This window comes from Hylobates moloch, unplaced genomic scaffold, assembly GCF_009828535.3.
Source record: "Hylobates moloch isolate HMO894 unplaced genomic scaffold, HMol_V3 SCAFFOLD_22, whole genome shotgun sequence".
Taxonomy (NCBI): Eukaryota; Metazoa; Chordata; class Mammalia; order Primates; family Hylobatidae; genus Hylobates; species Hylobates moloch.
In genome coordinates, this window is record NW_026652297.1 from 22674404 (window position 1) to 22698778 (window position 24375).

The following is a 24375-nucleotide window of genomic DNA, read 5'->3' on the forward strand; positions in this document are numbered from 1 at the left end:
AACATCAGTCCTTCCAGATGATTAACACAAGGACCTATGACCTTAAGAGGGGAAAAAAAAAGGTAATAACAATCACTGAAGTATCAAAGAAGTAAGCTTTATAAAGCAAAGGAACTAACATGGCTGGACAAAGCTCCCTCCTGTTAGAGACCTTATGCTTCAAAATCATAATTCAAGTACAGAATTTTGGAAACATTTCAAAGGAAAATCAAAATAATTATTAGTTTCTGAATAAATTGTATAAATGATTTTCCTAAATCAAACAGCACACTGAAGGATGTATAGGAGTTGACTAGACCAGGTTGAGGGGAAGAACATTCTGGAGGTTGAAGTAAGCAGAAAGGCAAATCATGAAAGAAGACATTCATTCCAAGAGCAATTACTAAAAATGGAACACATGCCTGGCACTACTCTAGGCCCTAGGACATAGTACTAAATAAGACACTAGACTCTGACCAAATAGAGCTTAAATGCTACTGGTGGGAGACAGAAAATACACAAATATAAAAACACCAGGTGATGGTACTAATAGCTATGATAAAAATTTTAAAAAGTTGATGAGATGGAGAGAGAATGGGGTCTATTTTAGACTGGGTATTCAGGTATCTGAAGAGGTGACATTTAAACAGAGTTGAGTGACAAAAAAGGAGTGTGTCATGGGAGTTTGGATGAAGGTTATTTATTCCAGTGAGAAAAAACAGGTAATACAGAGGCCCAAAGGCAGAACTGAGCTTTAGAATAAATCCAGAGTTCTAGGGCTAGAGAAATAGTATATCCTAACATGTAACATGAATATTTTGCATTTATCAGTGTTTTTGTTTACTATTAATGTTTTAGCCTGAAATCTTGCCTGGGAGACAGAAAATATACTGTCATTATACAAACTCAGTGAAAAATACAAAATTGACTACATGATAGGTGTTCACTCTTTATTAGATTAACAGACTAAGCACAAATATACTTGGTGCACCATATTTGAGGCAAAAGAGAGATGGGTAAGAAAGAGAGGGAACGGTGTCATGTGTCCCTGCTGCTATTTAAGGAACTCTCCATAGTCACTGCAAAGAGGTTATCAGTCAATACACAAAGTCCTTAGCCAAAGCCATAAGAACTGCAATTCTTATCTTTTAAAATGTTCCTTGTAAAACTACAATGAGATTCTATTTTTTACTTATTACACTGGCAAAAATCCAAAAGTCTGGCAACACACATTACTAGCAAGACTGGGAAAGACCAGCTTTTCCTCCACACATTGCTGAAAAAAGTGGGAAATGGTACAACACCAAGGGAGGGGGATTGGTACTATTTAACAAAACTACAAACGTATTTTCTCTTGATCCAGAAAATCCAAACTGGAAATTATTCCTGCAAGTCTAACAGCATATATATATATACATGTCCCAAATCTCCAAAAACCACAAGCAATATCCTAACTTTGACACAAAGTCGTTTTTGCAACAAAATTTGACTTGAATTGATATAAAGCTATTTATGGTCTTTATTTAACCAACAGTGTGAATAATCACACATTTTCCATCAGAAATAGTAACTTTACTTGTTTACTGAGTGCTGCCTCCACTGGAAGTATTCTGTAATTTTAGAACATGTATCATGTCAACAATTCTAAAATCCAGAAAATTATGAATACAAAAACATTTAGTCCCCTTATGGGTTCAGATAAGAGACTGAGGACCTATATAAGGTTATTCATTACAATACTGTTTACAGAAGCTAAATGTTGACAACAATCCAAGTATTTACCAATAGGGAACTGGCTGAATTTTCTATGGACAAGTGCTCCTTCCCTCTTTTAAATCCTGTCAACATCTATTCCCTAAACATTCAGCCTACTATGTCAGTTTAAGGATGTAGTATCTTCTGTTTGTATGGCATGTACTATTTTTACAGTCAACTTTCACCTCATCCGTCTCCTAAATTAAGGAATACAAGGACATATAAGATAGAATCCCTATTCTATAGCAGCGTAACATATTCAGTGAGAAAAGTCTGCATCAAATAACCTAAAATGTACATAACAGCTTGAGGTCACCGTGAAGAGGCTATCAGTCAATACAAAAAGCCAGTAACCAAGCCCATTACTTACCATTTCACTAATCCATTCTTTTAAAGGAACTCACCCGAAACATCTTTTGAAAATAATCTTTCAAAGAAATTAACACAACTCACAGAGGAGTAATGTGGGAGACTAGTCAGAGCTCTAACGGCTGCTCATGGCTAATGAAACCAGTGGGGAAGCTGTCCTGGGGTGGAGCTGGTATATGTCCTCAAAGGATAGTGAAATGGCAAAAGAAAACACTACTGTAGGCAGGAAGTTTTATCTAAGAGGCTTAGTTTGGACATACCCTGGTTGAGGTGAAGCACAGGGATACAACTTTCCTTTCCTATCATTCTTTTGTTATGTTATGCTCAGGAACATGTTCTAGAAAACCAACAAAGGTTACTGACGAATATACATACATTCTTTATTCTCCTCCATCATGGAGCACTTTTGTGCACTTGGGTACTGAGTAAAAGCTTTACACAAATGGGATTTGGCCTGGATCCTAAAAGGCATGTAGAATTTGGGTATTAAAAACCACATCTACTTTCTCCCTAAAATCTTTCCATGCTTGTGTCACTGACAGTTTCCTTGTAATTCATAAAGCCCTTCCATTATCTCTTCTTTTCATATATTTAATATCTGTGCTTTTCTTTTTTTTTTTTTTTTTTTCTTTTTTTTGGAGACAGAGTCTCACTCTGTCACCAGGCTGGAGTGCAGTGGCGTGATCTTGGCTCACTGCCACCTCCACCTCCCAGGTTCAAGCGATTCTCCCACCTCAGCCTCCCAAGTAGCTGGGATTACAGGCACACGCCACCACGCCCAGCTAATTTTTGTATTTTTAGAAGAGACGGGGTTTCACCATGTTGGCCAGGATGGTCTCGATCTCCTGACCTTGTGATCCGCCCTCTTAGGCCTCCCAAAGTGCTGGGATTACAGGCGTGAGCCATTGCGCCAGGGCTTGTGCTTTTTTTTTCTAATGCAAGTTGACAATGAATTTATTAACTCTAAACCAAAACGTATCTGAGACAACTCTCAATCAATTTAGAAGTTTATTTTGCCAAAGTTAAGGAACATGACACGTGGCACAGCCTCAAGAGGTCCTAAGAACATGTTCCCAAGGTGGCTGGGTTATAGCTTTATTTTCTAAGTTTTAGGGATACATAAGACATGAATCAATATATGTGAGGTATACACTGGTTCTGTCCAGAAAGGCGGGGCATCTCAAAGCAAGGGGGCTTCCAGGTCATAAGTGGATTCAAAGATTTTCTGGTTGGCAATTAGTTGAAAGAGTTAAGTGGTCACCTTCAGAGGCAATAGATGGCAACTGTTTCCTATTAAATCTTTAGAAGGTACTGGACTCCCAGCTAATCTCTTCAGGATCAGAAAGACAGCTGGGAAGGGAATGGGAATGGGAATGGGATTCTATTCAGAATGTAAACTTCTCCCACAAGAGATAAACCTGAAGGGCCATTTCAAAATATGTTAAATACGGGGTAAAATACTTTGATTTCTTACAGGGCCTGCTATCTGTCATGTGATGCTATACTACAATCAGGTGGTATTTGTTATCTTAGTGCTATAAAAAGTCTCTTTGTCAGTCTTACAAACTCTATTTTAATGTTCATGCTGCTCAGTTTTGTGCCTGAACTCCAAAGCAAGAAGAGTACAAACAAGCCATGACAGATCTTTCCATTCCTGTCATGGCCTGAGCAAGTTTTTCGGGGTTCTTTGGAATCCCCTTGGACAACAAGAGGATCCATTCAGTTGATTGGGGGGCTTAGAATTTTATCTTTGGTTTACATATCTAACCATTGAAATTGCTGATATTTAGTAGTTTGGTTTTTTTTTGAGACAAGGTCTCGCTCTGTGACCCAGGCAGTGGTGCAATCTCAGCTCCCTGCAACTTCTGCCTCCCAGGTTTAAGCCATTCTCCTGCCTCAGTGTCCCAAGTAGCTGGGACTACAGGTATGCACCACCACACCCGGCTAATTTTTTTGTATTTTTAGTAGAGACAGGGTTTCACCATGTTGGCCAAGCTGGTCTTGAACTCTTGACCTCAGGTGATCCATCCGCCTTGGCATCCCAAAGTGCTGGGATTACAGGCATGAACCACCGTGCTTAGCCTAGTTTGTTTTTAAGCCTACAAAAAAATAAGAAATTTCTATTCGTCCTTGCGATAGTTCACTGAGAATGATGTTTTCCAGTTTCATCCATGTCCCTACAAAGGACATGAACTCATCATTTTTTTATGGCTGCATAGCATTCCATGGTGTATATGTGCCACCAAACACTGCATGTTCTCACTCATAGGTGGGAATTGAACAATAAGAACTCATGGACACAGGAAGGGGAACATCACACTCCGGGGACTGTTGTGGGGTTGGGGGAGGGGGGAGGGACAGCATTAGGAGATATACCTGGTGCTAAATGATGAGTTAATGGGTGCAGGAAATCAACGTGGCACATGGATACATATGTAACAAACCTGCACATTGTGCACATGTACCCTAAAACCTAAAGTATAATAAAAAAAAAATTTTTTTTAAGAAAAAATAAGAAACAAAACATGACAGACACAGCTGAAACTGTGGCACCTTCTTCTCCCATTCCCAAGGTGATTACCATGATAAAATGAACATTTTCCATGCACGTTCTGCGTTTTTACTCCAAAATATTCATTGAAGAAGCAAGATACGAAATAATATGTACAGAATAATACCATTTTTAAATACAAAAAAGACAAAAGAATATACTGTTTCTATATTTTGCATAAATAAGAATCAAACATGTTTTGTTGAAAATTCAAAAAAAAAAAAAGAAATTTCTATTCGTTTAAAATTCATTTCCATTTCCTGTATTTTCATCGTCATCTTCACCTTTTCGTGACTAGTCATTATTCAATTTAGGCTCTCCTCATTGCTTATCACAGACATTACAATAACTACTAAGCCTGCCTCTACACCTTTGGTTTCTCCTCTCGATGCCATCTTACAAGCTAATATCGGAATAATCTCCAAGAGCATAAGGTTTGATTTTGGCATGTCTTGTTGCATACCTTTCTGTCTCATCCCTGAAAGCTTAATAGAATGCAACTGATCATGAGTGACATTTTTAAAAGATAATCTTAAATTAGCTCTAATTTATCAAAAAGGTAACTCATTTTCAAATTTTGATAATGTAATTATTTTTATTAACAATTTACTTAAGAAAACTTTCCATAAATGATTGTTATACACTACAGAACCCTTAAGGGCATGAAGTTACCATTGTTAACTGCCTTAGAACAATAATTTACATACAGAAGTGAACTATACTCACCACTTCTTCTGTTTTTACACATACAAATAGAAATAAAAGGATAAAGAAGTAGAAGAAACTCATTTAAGACACTGGTAAACACACATGTAGGAAAAGTCAGAGTAGGGAAAAGCCAAAGCAAATTTACATTTTTATATTGCTACAAAATTCATGTCACACAGCCTAAAGCACCTTCCTCCCTCAACACAAAATAAAAATAAAAAATAAAAACAACTGCTTAACATGAATGAAAATCATATTAGTGCTGACAAATGTTTAACTGATTGCTCAAAGAGCCGGTATCAATTCTAAGTATTTGTTGGTAAACAGAACCAGATATTTATACATCAATAATTGATCATAATAAAAATTAAGAAATTTTCCATGAACAGTTTTAGAAACAAGATAGCTATGAAACCTTTGGCTTCATATGGCCTTTCTCCTATGGGAGAAAAAAAAAACAAGAGTGATAGGCTCCCTTTTCTCAGAACTACTTTGCCACACAATAGCTTACATAAATTAACATTCCATTCGGATGTATGTTGTTGAGGATAAGAAGTTTGTGTGCCAATACATCACTCTTCCAAATAAAAATATAAAGTTTAACAATGCAATTTGCTGCTAACAAGCATTAAAATGGAAAAACATTTTGCTTGCTTTCATTGAAACTTCCATTTGTGGTCTACCTTCTGGCATTCTTTGTTTTGTTTGTTTTGTTGTTGTTGTTGTTATTGTTGTTTTTGAGACAGGGTCTCACTCTGTCACCCAAGCTGGAGTGTAGTGGCATAGTCACTGCTCACTGCTGCCTCAACCTCCCATGCTCAAGTGATCCTCCCACCTCACCTTCCCTAATGGCTGGGACCACAGACACATGCAACCATGCCCAACTAATTTTTGTTCTTTGTATCTGAACCAAGCAACAGCCATAGGAAGATTTTTTTTTAATGTTAAAAATTAACATTTTAAAATTTATCAGGACACAAATATCAGAAATTTTAGTAAAACCATCAGGATACAGACACACAGAAAGACACAGCTACACACCAAAACAAAACAGGGGTATATTGAATTTCTAAGAATGAGTCAATCCTGGCTTTCTGATTACCCAGCACAATCACGTTATGAAAACATTAGAAATTTTCATGATGCAAAACCTATCTCTTGCAGATTAGAGTAACCCATATGCATGGTTTACAACAACCAAGTTCTTCTCTCTACCCATATACTTATTACCAGAGTACTTTTTCAAGAACCCTTGTTCTACTATAATTCTATTTTATAGCTCCTAAAAACAACAATAAACTATGACATTATAAGAAAAGAAAGTCAACTCTAAAATTTAATCCTTAATAAAATCACAATCCTATCCCAAAACCTGAGAGGATTTGCTCTCTGAATGACTTCAACAATTTGTTTACTTAAGGTGCAATGTGAGTTTATATAAATAAGGAAATCTTTAGGGAAAACACAAATGTAACCAACTATACAATATAAAATTATCACCTTAAATTACGATTTAATAGTAATAATTGGCAATACTATCTAAAAATCATTTAGGAAAAGCCACTGATTTAATAACATAGTCAATATAAAATGGACTTCTATTTTAAAAGTATCCAATAATAATAAATAATAAAATAATTAAAAAGGCCAAAAAAATAATGAATTTCAATGTGATCAAAAACTAATAGTCATGAACAGGTTGAATTCATACAGTTATATATGGGAATATTTTTCAAAAGGTTCTCCCACAAGAAATTATTTATTGTAAATAACAGATTAAATGGGAGTGAGAAAGATGAGGAAAAAGGGGTTGTTCTCAGCTAGGTATTGGCAACATTATTCGGAAAAAGAACTAGATATAGTAAATACTTTAGGCTCTGTGGGCCATCCGGTACCTGTTGCAACTACTTAACTTTACTGTAAACTAATAAGCATGGCTGTGTTACAATAACACTTTATTTATGGACACAACTGTGAATTTCATATAATGTTCATAAGTCAAGAAATAGCATTCCTACCTTGAATTTTTTAAACTGTTTAAAAACATAAAACCATTCTTGGTTTGTAGGTTGTACAAAAACGGATGCCAGACCAGATTTGGCTCATGGGCCAGATTTTATCAACCCGTGTTCTGAATCATATGTTTAATCACACTCTCAGCCTTCAATCACAAAATAGAGACTAGATCTTTCATTCCCCATATTTTCCACATCAACTTCCTAAATATTTTAGGTCTATTTCCTATTCTCTTTCTCATAAATGAATAAATAAATAAACAAATAAATAAATAAATAAGACTTCATTTTTAATAGCTATATAAATATAAAACTTTTTTTTTAAGAGAATGTCCCACTCTGTTGCCCAGGCTGGAGTGCAGTAGCATCTCGGTTCCCTGCAACCTCTGCCTCCCAGGTTCAAGCGATTCTCCTGCCTCAGTCTCCCAAGTAGCTGGGATTACAGGCATGGCCACCACACCCAGCTAATTTTTTGTATTTTTGGTAGAGATGGGGTTTCACCATGTTGGCCAGGGTGGTCTCAAACTCCTGACCTCAAGTGATCTGCCCACCTTGGCCTCCCACCAAAATGCTGGTATTACAGGCATGAGCCACTAAGCCCGGCCTAAAACATTTAAATGACAAGCAAAATAAGATAATCTTTACAAATGCCATAGGACATTTGCAAATTTTTCTATGTAAGAGGAGATAAAGATCATGTTCATACATTGTGAGAATGTGGAATTCACATTCACTGACCACAATACAAATCTAGAATTTTTTTTTTTTTTTTTTTTTTGAGATGGAGTCTTGCACTGTTGCCCTGGCTGGAGTGCAATGGCGCGATCTCGGCTCACTGCAACCTCCGCCTCCTGGGTTCAAGCGATTCTCCTGCCTCAGCCTCCCGAGTAGCTAGGATTACAGGTGCCCGCCACCATGCCCAGCTAATTTTTTGTATTTTTAATAGAGATGGGGTTTCACTATATTGGCCAGGCTGGTCTCGAACTCCTGACCTCATGATACGCCCATCTCAGCCTCCCAAAGTGCTTGGATTACAGGCGTGAGCCACCGCCAAATCTAAAATTTTTTTAATGATAAAAAAGTCCTTATTAGATAATCAAATTGAAACAGATTTCTAGTTACCTTTATATAACAAAAACACTATACAACATATGACATGATGAGTTAATGGATGCAGGCTTTGAGAATCAATACCTGCCAACATTTAAAATTTTAAAAAGATACTATGTGCCTCCAGATGAGAAAATACAATGGCACCTATAGTCCTATCTAAGGGATTAAGTTTAAATGCAATCAAACTCTGACTCTACCTGCCAACTTAGAAAAAAATATAGAACAAAATGTTTAACTTCACCATGAATATAAGACCAACAAAATCCAGACTACAAAGAACTCAGCAGGTCAAACAACTCAGGTACTTCAGTGAATAACATATAAAGAAAAGAAAGGGCTGGCGGGAAAACCTATTGTTTAAGAAAGTCTTCAAAGGCAAATATAGTCCAGACTCAGTGGCTCACCCCTGTAATCCTGTCACTTTGGAAGGACAAGTCGGGAGGATCACTTGAAGCCAGGAGTTCAAGACTAGCCTGGGCAACGAAGTGAGACACCCTGTCTCTAAAAAAATCTAAAAATTAGCCAGCCATAGTGGTATGCATCTGTAGTCCTAGCTAGTCAGGAGGCTTAGGCAGGAGGATCACTTGAGCCCAGGAGTTCAAGGCTGCAGTGAGCTATGATTATGCCACTGCACGCCAACCTGGGCAACAGAGTAAAACCTTGTCTTTAAAAAAAAAAAGGGGGGGGGATGGGCACAGTGGCTCACACCTGTAATCCCAGCACTTTGGGAGGCTGAGGCAAGCAGATCATGAGGTCAGGAGTTCAAGACCAGCCTGGCCAACATGGTGAAATCCCATCTCTACTAAACATACAAAAATTAGCAGGGTGTGGTGGCCCGCGTCTGTAATCCCAGCTACTAGGGAGGCTGAGGTAGGAGAATCGCTTGAACCCGGGAGGCAGAGGTTGCAGTGAGCAGAGATTATACACTGCACTCCAGCCTGGGCAACAGAGCAAGACTCCATCTCAAAAAAAAAAAAAAAAAAAAAGAACAGAAAAGAAAAATAGTTTTTTGAAATGAACATGAACAACACTAAACTATAGTGTGTAGAGACGCACACCTAAGTGACAAAACCATAAAGAAACAGAAATAAATTATTCTGAAAGTCAGAAGTTACTTTTGGAGGGAAAAAGAGGGCTGTGATTGGCATAGAACACATGGAAGAGCTTCTGCAGTGGCTGGCAAAGTTCTATTTCTTGACCTAAGTAATAATTACAAGCATGTTTACCTTAAAATAATTCACGAAGACATATATTCGTTTTGAATGGTTTCCTGTATCTGTGATCTATGTTATAATGAAAAGGTTAAAAGCTAATTAAAGCAAATTAATTTCATACACATATCATACATATGATACGCTTTTTTACATATATATGTAAAAACTTAAGAGGGTTCAATCAAAGCTCTAGTAAGAGCAAAAAAATCATAGATTAACACTCTGTTAAATGTAAAACAAAAGAAAATATAACAAATAAATGAGCCAGCACTTATCTTAAGATTATAAAAACAAAATAAACCAAATAAATTAGCAGACAGAGAAGCAAACAAGCTAGTTCTTTCCTTCTTTGCAAGCTCAATAAAATAGACTAAATTTTGATAAGTTGACCAAGTGGAAGGCGAAAAAACATAAAGTATTGTTAGTAACAGCAAGAAAAATAATATAATACCAGCCCTCAATCAGATTATTTAAACACTGGAGTGGGAGGGTGAGGAGTATTATGTACAGCTTTAAGCCAACAAATTTGAAGATCTAAATGAAATAAAAAATAAGAAAGGGCAAATCTGTTCTAAGAAAGGACAAATTTCCAAAAAGAAAGAAACTGTCCCAGTTCATTTTATGTTGGCATGATCCTAACCCCAAAACATGACAAAAAGAGCACAAGAGGAACGATCTCACAATACATCATGAACAAGAAGTAATCTTTCCAAAAATGCAAGGGCAGTTAAAGATTAGAAAGTCTATTAACTGATTATGTAAGTCAACTAAAGGAAAAAAGACCATAACAATGTGTCACTGAATATGGCAAACCTTTGATTAAAAAAAAACCTTGTTTCAATTAGCAGAGTATGATGGCACATACCTGTAATCCCAGCTACTTGGGAGGCCTAGGAGGGAGGATCCCTTAAGTCCTTGAGATGGAGGCTACAATGGGCTATGATTGTGCCACTATATTCCAGCCTGGATGACAGAGTGAGACCCCATCTCTAAAAAAAATTTTATTAATTAAATTAAAATAAAAATAAACTAAGCAAACAAAATATAAAACTTCCATTCGTCCATACAGCATTAGGGTGAAAAAAAACCCACAAATAGTAACTATTATGGCAAAACATAAATGGATTTTGACATTAAAAACAGACACCTAAAGATATTAGCTATTAATGCCAATCCTATTAATTCAACATTGTTAGAGAGATTTTACCCAACCCAATAGGTCAAGTAAAAGAAATTAGAAGTATAAATTTTAAAAGGAAGACAAAATTATAATTTGCATCTAATAGTGTCTACAAAAATTCAAGATAATCAAATTAAAAAATGTTTAAATCATAAAATGAGTAAGACTGCATGACTTAAAAAAAAAAAAGAAAGAAAGATTCCCTATACACTAAACACTGCTCAAAACTTAGTATTTACTGTGAGTGATATGCCAGGGACTGCGCTACACACCAGACAAACCAATACCAACCATAACTAAAATAACCCAGCACAAGGGCAACAACAGTCTTGGTGCATTGTGAAAACCTAGATATAAAAAAATGTGTGACTTGTTTGAAGGACCCAAATGGTGAATCAAGATGCACAACATATTCCTGGATGGGAATGCTCATTATTGAGGATATATAAATTTTCTATAAAGTAATCGATACATCTAATGCAAATCTAATAAAAATTCCAAAGGGACTGTGAGACAGAAGATGGCAGGAAGGTTCTGAAGTCTATGTAGATTGTCTGAGAATACCTACAATTTTTAACAGAATAATGATATAAAGGGAATAGTCCTGTAATGTAGAAAAATAATAAATCCTGTTACTTAAAAGTATAAGGTTTGTGTAAAGAGAGACACACAGAATAACAGATTAAAACTAAGTCCTAAACAAATCCGTAAGTATATCACAGTTACGTACATGATAAGGGGATATTTGTTGATGGATTAGTTATAGTGAGTAAGAGAGAGTTTTCTGGTTGCACAACTGGATAGAAAGATATTCTTGACTAAAATTGGGAAAAACTAGACAGAGAAGGACTGAACAAAGGAAGACTATAATAAATTTAATTTTAGACTCGTCAAATTTGAGGAACCATCATGGAATCCAAGAAAAGCGACATCAAATAGATAGTTCGATATGCTGGCCTGGAGGTCATAACAATAGCCTAGGCTGGATCTGTTAACTTGGGAGTCTTGCATACAAAGTGGTTAACTGAAGTCACAGACACAGACTAGATTACCAAGAGAAGGGTATAGTGAGAAGAGAAAAGCACTAGATCTTGAGGAATACAACACAATGAATCAGGAAAATCAGGAAGGTATAATATCATAGAAGCAAAGGCAAAAATATATTTCAAAACGGAGTAAACTTAAGGTCTGAATTATCACAGTACATTCTGTATAATATAAGGTTATAGATTCACAATGTGAAGAGTAAAGAATTAAGATTTCAAAACAGTATCTTTAGAAAGGGCTTACAAAATTTTAAAAAGGAAATGAGAGAAGACAAAGATATTTTTAAAAAGGAGTCTGGAAGGACATATTCAAGTAAGAAACAATGGTCATCACTGGGGAAAGAATTACAGGTGGTTTTTAACTTCATACATTTCTGTATTGTTTGACTATTTTAGCAAAAACATGGAGTACTTATACATTAGCAAAAAATAAAGACAGTTTAAACTGGAAAAGCAAATTGGAGGAAAAAAACAACCTCCCCAGACATTACCTTATAAAAATATTTTTATCATTACCTAAAAGTTGAAAAACTTTACATGGTTCCTCACAGATCCACTGCATTCTCTTTCATGATAGCTATACCCTATAAAGTGAAATACTTTTATTCATTTTTTAACCAGCATTTGTTACACATCTACTATGAATAAAATCATTGTGCTGAAAACATGGAAGGCAAAAATATAAATAACTACCCTCCCTTAAGCTTCATGGGCCTGCGGTTTAATCGAAAACAGACATGTAAACAATTATAATTCAACATGATTAGTGTACAAAGTGACAATGAATGTACAAGCTAAAATATTTTATGAGAGAAATAAATTTGAACTGATTCTTGAAGAAAGGAGGTAGGAGTTCCAGGCAAGGAACTTCTAATATATTTAGAATACGCATTCACCCATCCTACCCACCATGCTAGTTGATGCTCTATGTATGCCCCACCACTACTGCTGAGGATCTCATCAAATCCTCACCTCTCTCTTAAGTAGTCAGCATAGACAAATGGCTATCATTTTTTCCTATACGTTAAAAACAAATCAGCATCCAGACATCAAATCATGATGATTTGAACATCCCGCTTACAGATTATTTTTAATTTTGAACCTGTCACAATGCATAGTAGTACCATGAGTGGGAAAAAAGGAAGAAAAAAATAAAATGAGCCCAAAAATCAATATCATATATTCATTTTTGTTGTGCTTTTGCTCAATTATATTAGAAAAAAATGAAAGTTGAGAACTCTAAAGTTAGGTTTTTCTACTAGAAAAAAAAAAAAAAAAAAAAAAAAAAAACCTCTGTTCTTTAATGTTTGGAAGAATTAGTATTTAGTTGTTATTGTCCCAGTACTTATTACTCCTAAAACCTGTTCTGGGGAAATTTATGTGTCTGAGGAACTGGATTCAATGGAACCTATTAACTTTTTTAAGACACTGTCTAAAAACACTGATTGTATATCACTAGGAGGTCAATCCTACAATCATCTTTTCCCAAATGGTCACTACTCCAAAGCACATTAGCTGTTCATTCAGTAACAGTTTTTGAGTACTATGTTTAAAGCCCTTAAGGAGTATCAGTTAACTGATTATGTTGGTTGAAAGCAGTATTAAGACTAATTCATCAATCATCACATTTTCCTAAATATTTTTCATATATTGCCATTTTAAGAAAAGAAAGACCATAATAATTACAGAAAAAGTAATCAGTACTACAATTTTCTTTGGAAAAGGTAAATATACACATGGCTGGCTGTTGAAATAAGTCTGTCCAAGGGGCAAAGTGATATGCCAGGAGTTGAAAAGAATCAACTGCAAAGAAAATCTCATTTCTATTTTCAATTGCTGTTTCTGTTGACAACAACAAATAGTCTTTTATTTATTTATTTATTGCCTCAGATAAAACAACACAACCAATGTATATGATATTTCACCTGCTTAAACAAAAAGAAATAATCTCCTCATTCCTTTATAAAGGATAACTTTTCAAATTAGAGTAATTTACATGCTTTTAGTGTTCTTTTTTTGAAAATCAGTGCATGTTACATTTGAAAAACTTTGCTAAAGGAAATATAGTTCCACATTTTCACAAAGGGAAGAAATGTCAAAAATTCAAACTTTCAAGCTAAGGATACAGGTATTCTAAATGGAAAATAATTTTTTCCTCCACTAGTCTCTTTAATTACTATAACTATACTGCAGTATCCTTCCTATATTATAACATTATAGCACAATATTTGAGATTGCTTTTTAAGCACTCAGTATTCTACGGAGGAAAAACATGAAACTAAAGTCACATTAAAGTGACAATTTCCTCATTCAGTAGAGAAAAAAAATCACTTAGCTCTTTCCTGAACAAATCAAACAGTTTTAAAGACACTGTAATATATAGTGATAAAAATCTCAATTCTGTAACACAGATAAGCTTAAGTGCTTAATATATTCAGTTATGTGAGCATTTTGTACATACTAAGAGTTCGTGGATTACACATCCAACAGTCTGCTGTGAACATGTGGAATTATGCACTTACGTTAAAATACCACCCCACCACAAAGAACTACTAATAGTTTTGACACCAAGAGGCAAATTTTATTTCTAAAAACTGGTAAGTAGGGACAAACTAAAATACAAAAACAAGACAAGACAAAACACAACTAACAAAAACAAAGCTGCTTACTGAAGGTAACAGGTAACAGAAGGCCACAGTTTTGAAGATCTGATACACAGGAAGACTCAGGGATCCCCTTCTGGAGCAAATCTTGAAATTAATAAAAGTAGGGCCCTCTGTTTACTTTTTGCTGTAAAACACTGATCATCAATTTCAAAATAAGAACCTTAAGAGTTAATAAATAGTAACACAAACCAAAGCTAATGATATTAAGGATTCCAATAAATTTTAAATAAACTACCTAAGACTAAAAGCCTAAAATTTTAAGCCCTCCTTCCTTTTCTCCGTTTCCCTCTCCTCTCTCTGTTTTACTGTCTGTATCCCTTCACAAATATATGCGTATATACATATATAAAATTTATTCCTTTTAGAAAGCTGAGTAGGTAACCAGAAAAATTAATAAGATCTTGAATAAACAAACTTAGAAGGCCTTTCTATTTAGTTGACATTTACTTTTTGAATATGGAAATTCTGTTGTTCAACTTCACTAGACACTAGAGATTGCTCTTACAATATTTTGGTAAACAAAGAACCTAGTCTTTTTGTTAAATTCAAAAGTCAGGAAAGGAATGTCTTTGATATACATAATTAAATCACCATCTTATTATTTTCCTATCCTAAATCATAATTTTGTATACATATATAAAACATTCCCTATGCCTACATTTTTACCAATAAATGAAATTTTGCTTCCCTAACATTGTCCTACCAAAATACGCTAAACTTCATACCAATTACATGATTTGGTAATACATATTCCTTAAATATAAAGATGCCTCAAGTAATTCATTTTGTTTCTAAATAGACATCTCTCATCTCAGACTTTTTATGCTCAATATTTCTTAAGAGTCCACAAAAGAATAATTACCAAAATTAGTGAAATGTTTCACAGTCCTTATTTGGGAGAATAACCCGACTAAAGCAGACCACTCACTAATAAAGTGCAACTTAATAAATCATGTGGAATCTTATTTTGTTCAAACCCTTACTAACTCCTAGCACCATCTGTTACCATCAAAACTATATGACAAGATATGATATATAATTAATAGGTAAACAACAATCTAATTAAAATGGACAAATACTCCATGTTCCTGCCATTTGGGAGCTCTAATTACAGACTAAATTTTAAGCTTGAATTAAATATTTAAGCTGGAAAATTAACTTTCCTTCTTGAGCCTTGAATACATTAATACAGATATGTGAAGCGACTTCCTGATGGGAACTTAAACATGTAATTTAGTTTCATCAAAGCAGTTACTAATTGTTAAGCAGCAGTACCTTACCATATGTACACAATAGCTATTTAGAGCTGAAAAGGTGGTTCTAAAGCACCCCTCTGCAACCCTTTCCTGACATAAATATAAAATGTATATACAGCGCAGCAGTTAATACTACACATTGAAAATAAATTACCTAGTCTTCAGTCTTTGATGCTTTCTGAAGACAATTAGAAATTGTTTTAAATAAACAAAATATACCTATATATGACAAGGTAAGAACCACACAAGTATAAAAGACCAAAAGATATTCAAGAATAAGCATCCAGGTATAAAATTCTCAGTTTACACAAAACTAATTAAAAACCATGACCTACTAAATCAAAACAACAAGAGTATACTAATTCTGCTTTCCTTCTTAACTCTTCTCTTCAGAGAGCATCACAGGCTTTGATAATAATGTTCTAGCAATCATTTAGAAAGGCAACATAAAAGGTGAACACCCTCCTACATTTTTCATTTATTTTTGAATGTAGGAGGAATAATGTTTCAGAACAAATGACCCAAACAGGCAATTGTTTAGGAAAAATTCTCTAAGAATATAAAATATATGTATATTTTCACTACTAATTTATATTTAGCAAATGAATGACAGAGAGGTTGCTAGAAAGGTATATATTACTCTTTAAAAATAGATTATTCTAATTCTTTATAACCATAAAGACTAACTGCAGGTCAACCACATTAACATAGTTTGGTTACCAAAAGAGAACACTGTCAAAGAGTTGGTGGAAACTGCTTTTGTTTATATATTAAATATTATTTTGTTAAGCATTCAGTAGTATAACCATTAAATTTTACAAATAAAAGAACTAATTTTTATAATTTCACAGTAAAACTAGGATATTGCACTGTTTAAGATTCAAAGTCAATGACAAACATATAAGTTGATTATACTAAATCTCCCTTATTTGAAATTTTTACCAGAATTTAAGTAATTAAAATTTAAATCATAAGAAGATCTTTTAAGAATAAAAAGGAACTTTTTGTTCTGTATTGGCAATAGGAAACATATTTAATATTTTGTAATTCATTACTATTGTTCTAGGCTTTTGCTCAAGGATAACATATATAATATTAACATATAACATTATATATTGCCTGTTTTTTTCTCCCAATATTTCCTTTTATCTCTTCTTTCTATTTTAAAATTGCCCAAGTTTTACTCATGTTTAAATGTTTACTCATGTAGCTATACAGCATTTGGTATTCCTAATAAACTACTGCTCCACAACTATCTGAATGTTGATGCATTTTAATTTCAAAAAAATCACAGATCTGCCCTGCACACCATATTAAGATATGCTTTTACTCTTCATTAATTGACAAAAAATATACAGGTATATGGGTTTAAAGATGTCTTGTAATTACCCTAATGTTTCATAAAGATTTGTAGCCATATGCTGGCAAATACCCACAGAAAGAGAACAAGGGCACTCTCTGAATAACCCCTTGAAGTAAATATTTATTTTCATGTTATCCTACATCATCTAAAAATTTGCAAACAGAGAATAATCAGCAAATATCATTGAAAGATAAAAACCCAATCCTAAAAGTTTTGATAGATATACAAAACCTGGCTGGTTCACATTTAAGCATCATGGTTCTTTTCTAATATTAAATCAGTCGACTGGATGATAACAGAAGTTCCTCCATAATGCAGGCTAGAAAAGTCTATTCAATTTTATTTAAAATCTGTATGCTGTAAAAGTACATGTCATGGAATTTACTAGGATGACAACTATATAGATATGAAATTCATGACATATTGATTCAACATATTGAACTGGTTTTTAAAACCAATTTATATAAATGATTATAATAGTCTATATTATGTTTAGCCCATGAGGCATATGGTAGTAAATTTGAATTTAATTTTAAATAAATTTACATAAATATAAAAAGTTCAGTAATTTTTATCCACCCTGCATATGAAACAGAGCAAATAAAAAAACAAGAGGACTGTATATTATAAATTCACTTAAGCCTGAAGCTCAAACCAGAAATCCAACTTTATTTCTTAAAAAGGAACCAAAGGATAACTGGCTTTTGTTAGGAAAAAAGAAAAACATCATTGACAGAGAAAGTACTACTGATTATTAAGCAATATATATTTATATATTTGTAAATATATAAATATATGTTATAAATATGTTTAGTTAGCAATAAATATAATTTTCATCTACTATATATTCTAAACCTTAATGCATCAAAAAAGCTAGCAGTGACATATGGTATACATATATTCAAATCAAATTATCAATTAAGACATATATACAGTCTCTTCACTTTGGAGAACTTATGAGCAATTTACAAAATGAAAATATTTTAAACGTACATCAAAAGTGTTTTTTACAGGTACTAGAAAGTCAGAAGTTCCACCATTGGTATGAGAATGGTCTCAACTTTCCATTAGTAGAGCTCAAACTGTGAGTCTCAGAGACTTAGCCAGTATGAAACATACAGACTCTGAAAGCGGAGGCCTTGATCTTACCTTATCCCAAGTTCCATCCAGTAAGTTAACTGGCCCATACATCCAGAAATTTTAAAAATAGTAAGCAAGAACCAAGGTACAATATATAAATTTGAAGTGTATGGTTTCAGTATTATCACAAGCATTATCAAATGCCTATCATTTGCCAGCAGCTTGACAGATTTTTTTTTCCCCTAACACTCAAAACAATTTACAGTCCCAGCTACTAGGGAGGCTGAGGCAGGAGAATGGCGTGAACCCCGGTGGGTGGAGCCTGCAGTGAGCCTAGAGCGCACCACTGCACTCCAGCCTGGGCGACAGCAAGACTCCGTCTCAGAAAAAAAAAAAAAAAAAATTTACCAATTTACAAACTAGGCATTATTCCCACTTCACAGATGAGGAAACCATGGCTCACAGATTAAGCAACTTGCCTAACGTCACACAACTATTAACTCAGATCTCTAACTAGAAAACCTGTTTATAACACTATTTTCTACAACATTTTATTCTGAAAATTTTCAAACTTTCAGAAAAGTTACAAGAATGTTACAGTGAATATTCACATACCCACTACCTAGATTCTACAACTGACATTTTACTGTATGTATTGTATCACTTACCTATCTACATCTACTAGACCATCCTATTTTTAATGCATTTCAAAGTTGCAGATGTTATTCTACCTTTTCAGTATTTTATTATATTTTCAAATATACAGAAAAGGTGAAAAAAATTACATTGCACACTCATATGTCTATCATCTAGAATCTTCAATTACATTTTATTGTACTGCAGTATCACAATGTCGATGTATTTGTTCATCCTTCCACCATTCCATCTTACTATATTATTGTAATTATTAGAGTTATTGTTGCAACCTCTAAGTCCCCTCTACAAAGAGAGAACTGCAGAAAAGTTGTGTGCATGCATTTAATACTGCTACATTTCCTTAATCAGTTAAAGTTATGTTTGGATATACAGGTTTTCGAGGTTTTTCACTTCTCTAATGTTTCTATCAGGTGACTTTTAGAGGCACAAACAGATCCTTTAGGAGAGGGCAACATGCTTGACTCAAAAGAGTTGAGAAATACAAAGGCACTAAAATATTGTCTTAGGCTGTAAGAGAAATTGAGAAAAATAACACATAAAAAAACAAAGTCCTAGGAAAAAGTTTGCATTCCCTGACAATGAATAGATTTAGTCAATCAAGAAACTTGATTATTACAAGTGACTCTGAAACTTAACTTTACAGAAAAGTTACACTACAAAAACTAAGCAACTACAATACCTTTGTACTTTTTCATGTTATTTATGGCTGTGATTCTATGATGCATGCCTATAATTGTCATTTTGTGCTGCTAACATTTTATTCTCAATTCACATGATGGGATTTCAAAATACCACTATTTTGTGCAGCTCGGCTATTAATCTTAAACTAATATACCACTTTATCATCACAATTCTCTCTATCCTTAAGTTCTCTTATTCCTGAACTCTCAGTACAAATACTCTCAAGCGCATTGAAAAATCGAGTTCTTTGACTTCATTTAATTTAAATCTCTTATTCTCCTTCTTCTTTCATTTCCTTTATCAATCTTAGACTCTGTGAGCTACTATTTCAACTAGTATCTCACCAGTCCATTGCTCTCTCTTTCTCTGTGTTAATCAAGTCCTGAAAACCTTCCAACACTCACATTCTCACACACCTTCTCTTACTCTACACCTAATTTCCTGAAGGCAGAGGAAATAATGGACCAACAGGAATTCCTTCTATCTTTGATCCTTTCACCCAACAAAAACACCTACATCCACTGTGGCAGCCAAGGAGATGTACTACTCAAGAGACAAAATGCTATGAGGAATTATAGTCAGCTGACAATATCCAGCTTTCACACTTTCAGGATTCACTGTAGTGTTTAAGCCAAGGCCATACTCTCTCCATACATCTTACAAGGCCATGCAGCTCCCAGACAATGACAGGGATGCTGCAGGAAAAACCATTCCTGCCAACACAAGGCATCTCTAATAGGCAAAATTTGCTCTGTCTACTGCATTATCCCCTCACCATTGTCTCAGCTGGGACTTTTTGAAAACAGCATTGCAATCTGAGGTTCCTCCTCTCCAATCTGTCTTCCTTACTCCTCTCTTATCATAGGTGTTGAACCTACATGAGTCTGAAGGCTTTCCCTGCTTATTCCTGTTCTCTCTCTCTCACCCTCCTAAGATTTCCCCCCAAGAAATCTCTTAAACTTCTAATTCCATATTGGCATCTGCCTCCTGGGAGATCTGAATTGTCATGTCAAATCCACACTTTTCATATTTCTTGCATTCTCAGTTAAAAAAAAAAAAAAGAGCCCTCCTCCTGTACAAACTAATACCTCCACTAGTAAGTCCAAATCTTTTCCATCTTTTCATATACATTGCTCCAAATTTAACCATTTTAACTTACTTTCTCTCCTATAACATCAACCTCTGTCTCTCTCCCTTCTGGGCCTTTTTCACCAATACATAAACACTTTGAAGTCTCTCCTAAATCAAGAACAACAAACCTATGCTGCTCTGTGTCTCCCTCTGACAGTCAGCTCTTCAGATAATAGTAACATAGTACCTTTCACTGATAGTCTATAATGCTTCATGTCCCATTTATATATCAACTATCCTGTGGGCTGATTTTTGCTTCAAACCACTCCACTCCAATTGCTTACCAACGCACATTACGTAGAGATGTCAAATTCGACGACCACTTTTGGCACTTTACTCCTGACCCCTCTATTCATCACACTGTCGTGCTGCTGTCTCCAGCTCTGCATTCAGGCATATCATTATTCACTGTTTCCTTCTTTCATCTCTTGGACAAGTTTCTCTTTTCTCATCACTTGGCTTGATAGTAGTCAATTTATCCAAGGACTTCTCCTTATCTCTATCTATAATCCCTGGGCAACTTTAGATACCCATCAAATACATGTATTCATCTTTGTTCTATCAATGCCAAACACAATGCTTGGGAAATGCTTAGCAAATAATCTTTAAATAAGTTCATGCCAGTGTTTATGTTAGTGATTCCATGTACATATCTCTTACAGTAACTCATCTCCTGGCCTTGAGAGATCCATACATTCAACCATCTCCTATCTTTTAATAAGATGTCCAAACAGAAGTCATCCTCTCCCCTTTCAAACTGCTCCTCTTGTACTCTCTTGTAGGGATGGCATTATCAACCAACCTCTCCCGCAGGTCAAATGCCAGTCTTTCTTTTCTGGTCTTCTCAGACGCAATCAACTGCTAGATACGATCAATTTAGTTTCTTCTTCTCCCTTACCTCTGACTCTGACTTAATTCAGTGTAAAGTCTCCTTGAAAGTATCTGGAATCTTGAATTTTGCCTCTCATCTTCATTGCTAAATTTCACATAAGTGTTCTTTCTAACATTCAAATCTGATCTCACCTCTCCTTGGCTTAAATTCCTGCAGTAGATCACAATGCCTAGCATCGCAGTTTGAAACTATTTCTATTTTTCATTCTTCTTTCCTCTTCCAGAAAAAAAAAAAGCCCAAATTTTTGGTATAACCCACAAGACTCTTCAAAAATCTATAGGCTTTCTAGTTATAGTCTCAGGTCTTATTCTTACTCAGTTTGCAAACCCAAAATACTTGCAGTTCCTCAATACACTTTAGGTTTGTAGCCATTTCTGGGCTGCCCCAGGCAGTATTTCCCTCCGCCTAGAGTGTCTTTTTTCGATATTCTTCATATACATTCAGCCTGCACACTCTCAGAGAAGTTTCCTTGAAACTATCCTCCATCCCGACCTCCAAGCTGGTTTAAGAACCCTTCCTCCTAGGTACACTGTTTCCCATGCATTAATCTATCACATTATTCATCACACTAGATGTTAATTTTTTAACTACCACTCTTTTCTCTAAAAACTACAAGCTCCTATTGGAAAGAATCATATTTTAACTCTGTTGATCCAGCAGCCAGAACACTGCCACAGTATGTAAAAAGTACTTCATGGAAAGAAGTTTAAAAAGGAAGGGGAAAAGAGACACCTTTAGTATCTCAATAAATTTGTAAATTACTTTACAAAATAAATGTAATTTCTGCTTGGTCATTCTCACCTCTATCTTTAATGCAGAATGAAAGGCCTCTCTAAGCTGTACTCCCAGAACTTTTCTGGGAATCATCCTGAAATATCTCACATGTTCCTGAAAAAGACCAATCAGCTAACACTCACCTACCATGGCACATCTATCCTTGTGCCTCTCTGTGTGGTATTTAAGGTCTGCTGCTTCCATTGCCTCCAAATTAAGCTTGGGAGGGCCTCATCTGTTCCCCCGTTGAGGAATCTGTTGCCCTCTCTGCTTTGTACTGTCGATTATAATAGGTCACTACTGTCACCAACAGGGCACCACTGCAGCTTCTTCAATATATCCCCACTCCCACTGAATCCAACCTCCCCTCTGCTCTGAAGACTGCTTTACCAAGTAGCACTGCTATCAACCATGATGCCCCAACACCTTCCCAACACTGTTAGCACAGCGGAGTCTGCAAAATGACAGTTAATTCGTGGACTGTGGCAAAGAAGGCAGAATCCCTTTGCCTTGGTCTCTCAGAGAGTGAAAGGGCCACGTTGCTTGTCTCTAAACATCTTATAATACTTCTCCTGATTCTATTGTTCTTTCGGATTTATTTTCTCATAGCCCAGCCATCTATCTCCACAAGTATAAGATTTCTGGACCAGAAAACAAAACAGACCCCAGGCTGAATTTAGAAATGCTGCTTTGCTAACAACTGAGACTGTGTCACCAGGCTTGCCACTTTATTCTTGATTTTTCTTAGGAAAAACTCACTTCTGGCCTCCATGTCCCAGATAAGGCTGAATCACTACAGGAAAAACAAGTGGGGACCACACTGAAAACATGCTACTCAGAAAGAGCCTTAAACATTACCACAAAAGACAGAAATATTTAAACACAACACACCCTTGCTTGTTCCATATTTCTCATACTTAATACACTCCACTAAAAATTTCCAACATCCCAGGTGCAATGGCTCAGGCCTGTAATCTCAACACTTTGGGAGGCCAAGGCAGGAGGACTGCTTGAGCCCAGGAGATTTGAGACTAGCCTAGGCAATACTCTGAGACCCCATCTCTACAAAAAAATTTTTTTAATTAGATGGGCATGGTGATGTCCACCTGTAGTGGGCCTGAGGTGGGAGAATGGTTTGAGCCCTGGAGGTTGATGCTGCAGTGAGCCTTAATTACACCATGCACTCCAGTCTGGGCAACAGAGTGAATATTGCCTCAAAAAAAAAAAAAAAAAAAAAAAAATTTAAAATTCTGAATTACATATGTCATTCAAAATACCTTTTCCATTTATAAATTCAAGCCTCCCTTTCTTGGAAAAAGTTCACAAATAACATTTTTACCTGAATTTTGGTTTGATTAGGCCAACAGTGTCATACTACCTACCCCATAGCATTTCAGGGGCTAGAAGGCACTCTAGGTTCACCACTGGTAGGCACATCACCTCTACTGGCATTCCAAAAGCCACTTCCAGATAAACACAAGGAAGGAAAGGGATGGCTGAAAAGATGAACAGCACGAAATAACCTGTCTGGCTGGGAATTATTAGTAATGTTATCCCTATGATGGGGAGGATTCATTCTTTATGTCATGAGAACATAAGAAAAGGACATTAACTTTTCTTGCAAGGTCTGTACTCAGTTCAGAATTTACTTTGGAGGGTAATATGTACCAACAAACTATGAATGTAAATAAGACAGAGAACGAACTAAAAGAAAATAATGCAAATTATCTAAAAATATAAGCAACATTTAAACTAAATGTACAGTGAATATCAACATCACTGGTACTTCAATTTCATTCAAAACTTGATATACATTTAGAAATTAAATTCCTGGCTTTAAACATAATGAATATGCAAATATTTTTTATATATTTTTCCCATCAAGTGCTTTATGCAAGGAATTTTTCCTCAAAGTTCCATTACTGACAAATTCCAAAATGTTCAG

General features: G+C 35.2%; 1 protein-coding gene across 11 annotated transcripts in view; it reads right to left on the minus strand.

Moving 5' to 3' along the window:
• The window catches only part of TBC1D5 (TBC1 domain family member 5), a 590707-nt gene that overhangs the window by 400127 nt on the left and 166205 nt on the right, over nucleotides 1-24375 (minus strand). The window lies entirely within an intron of this gene.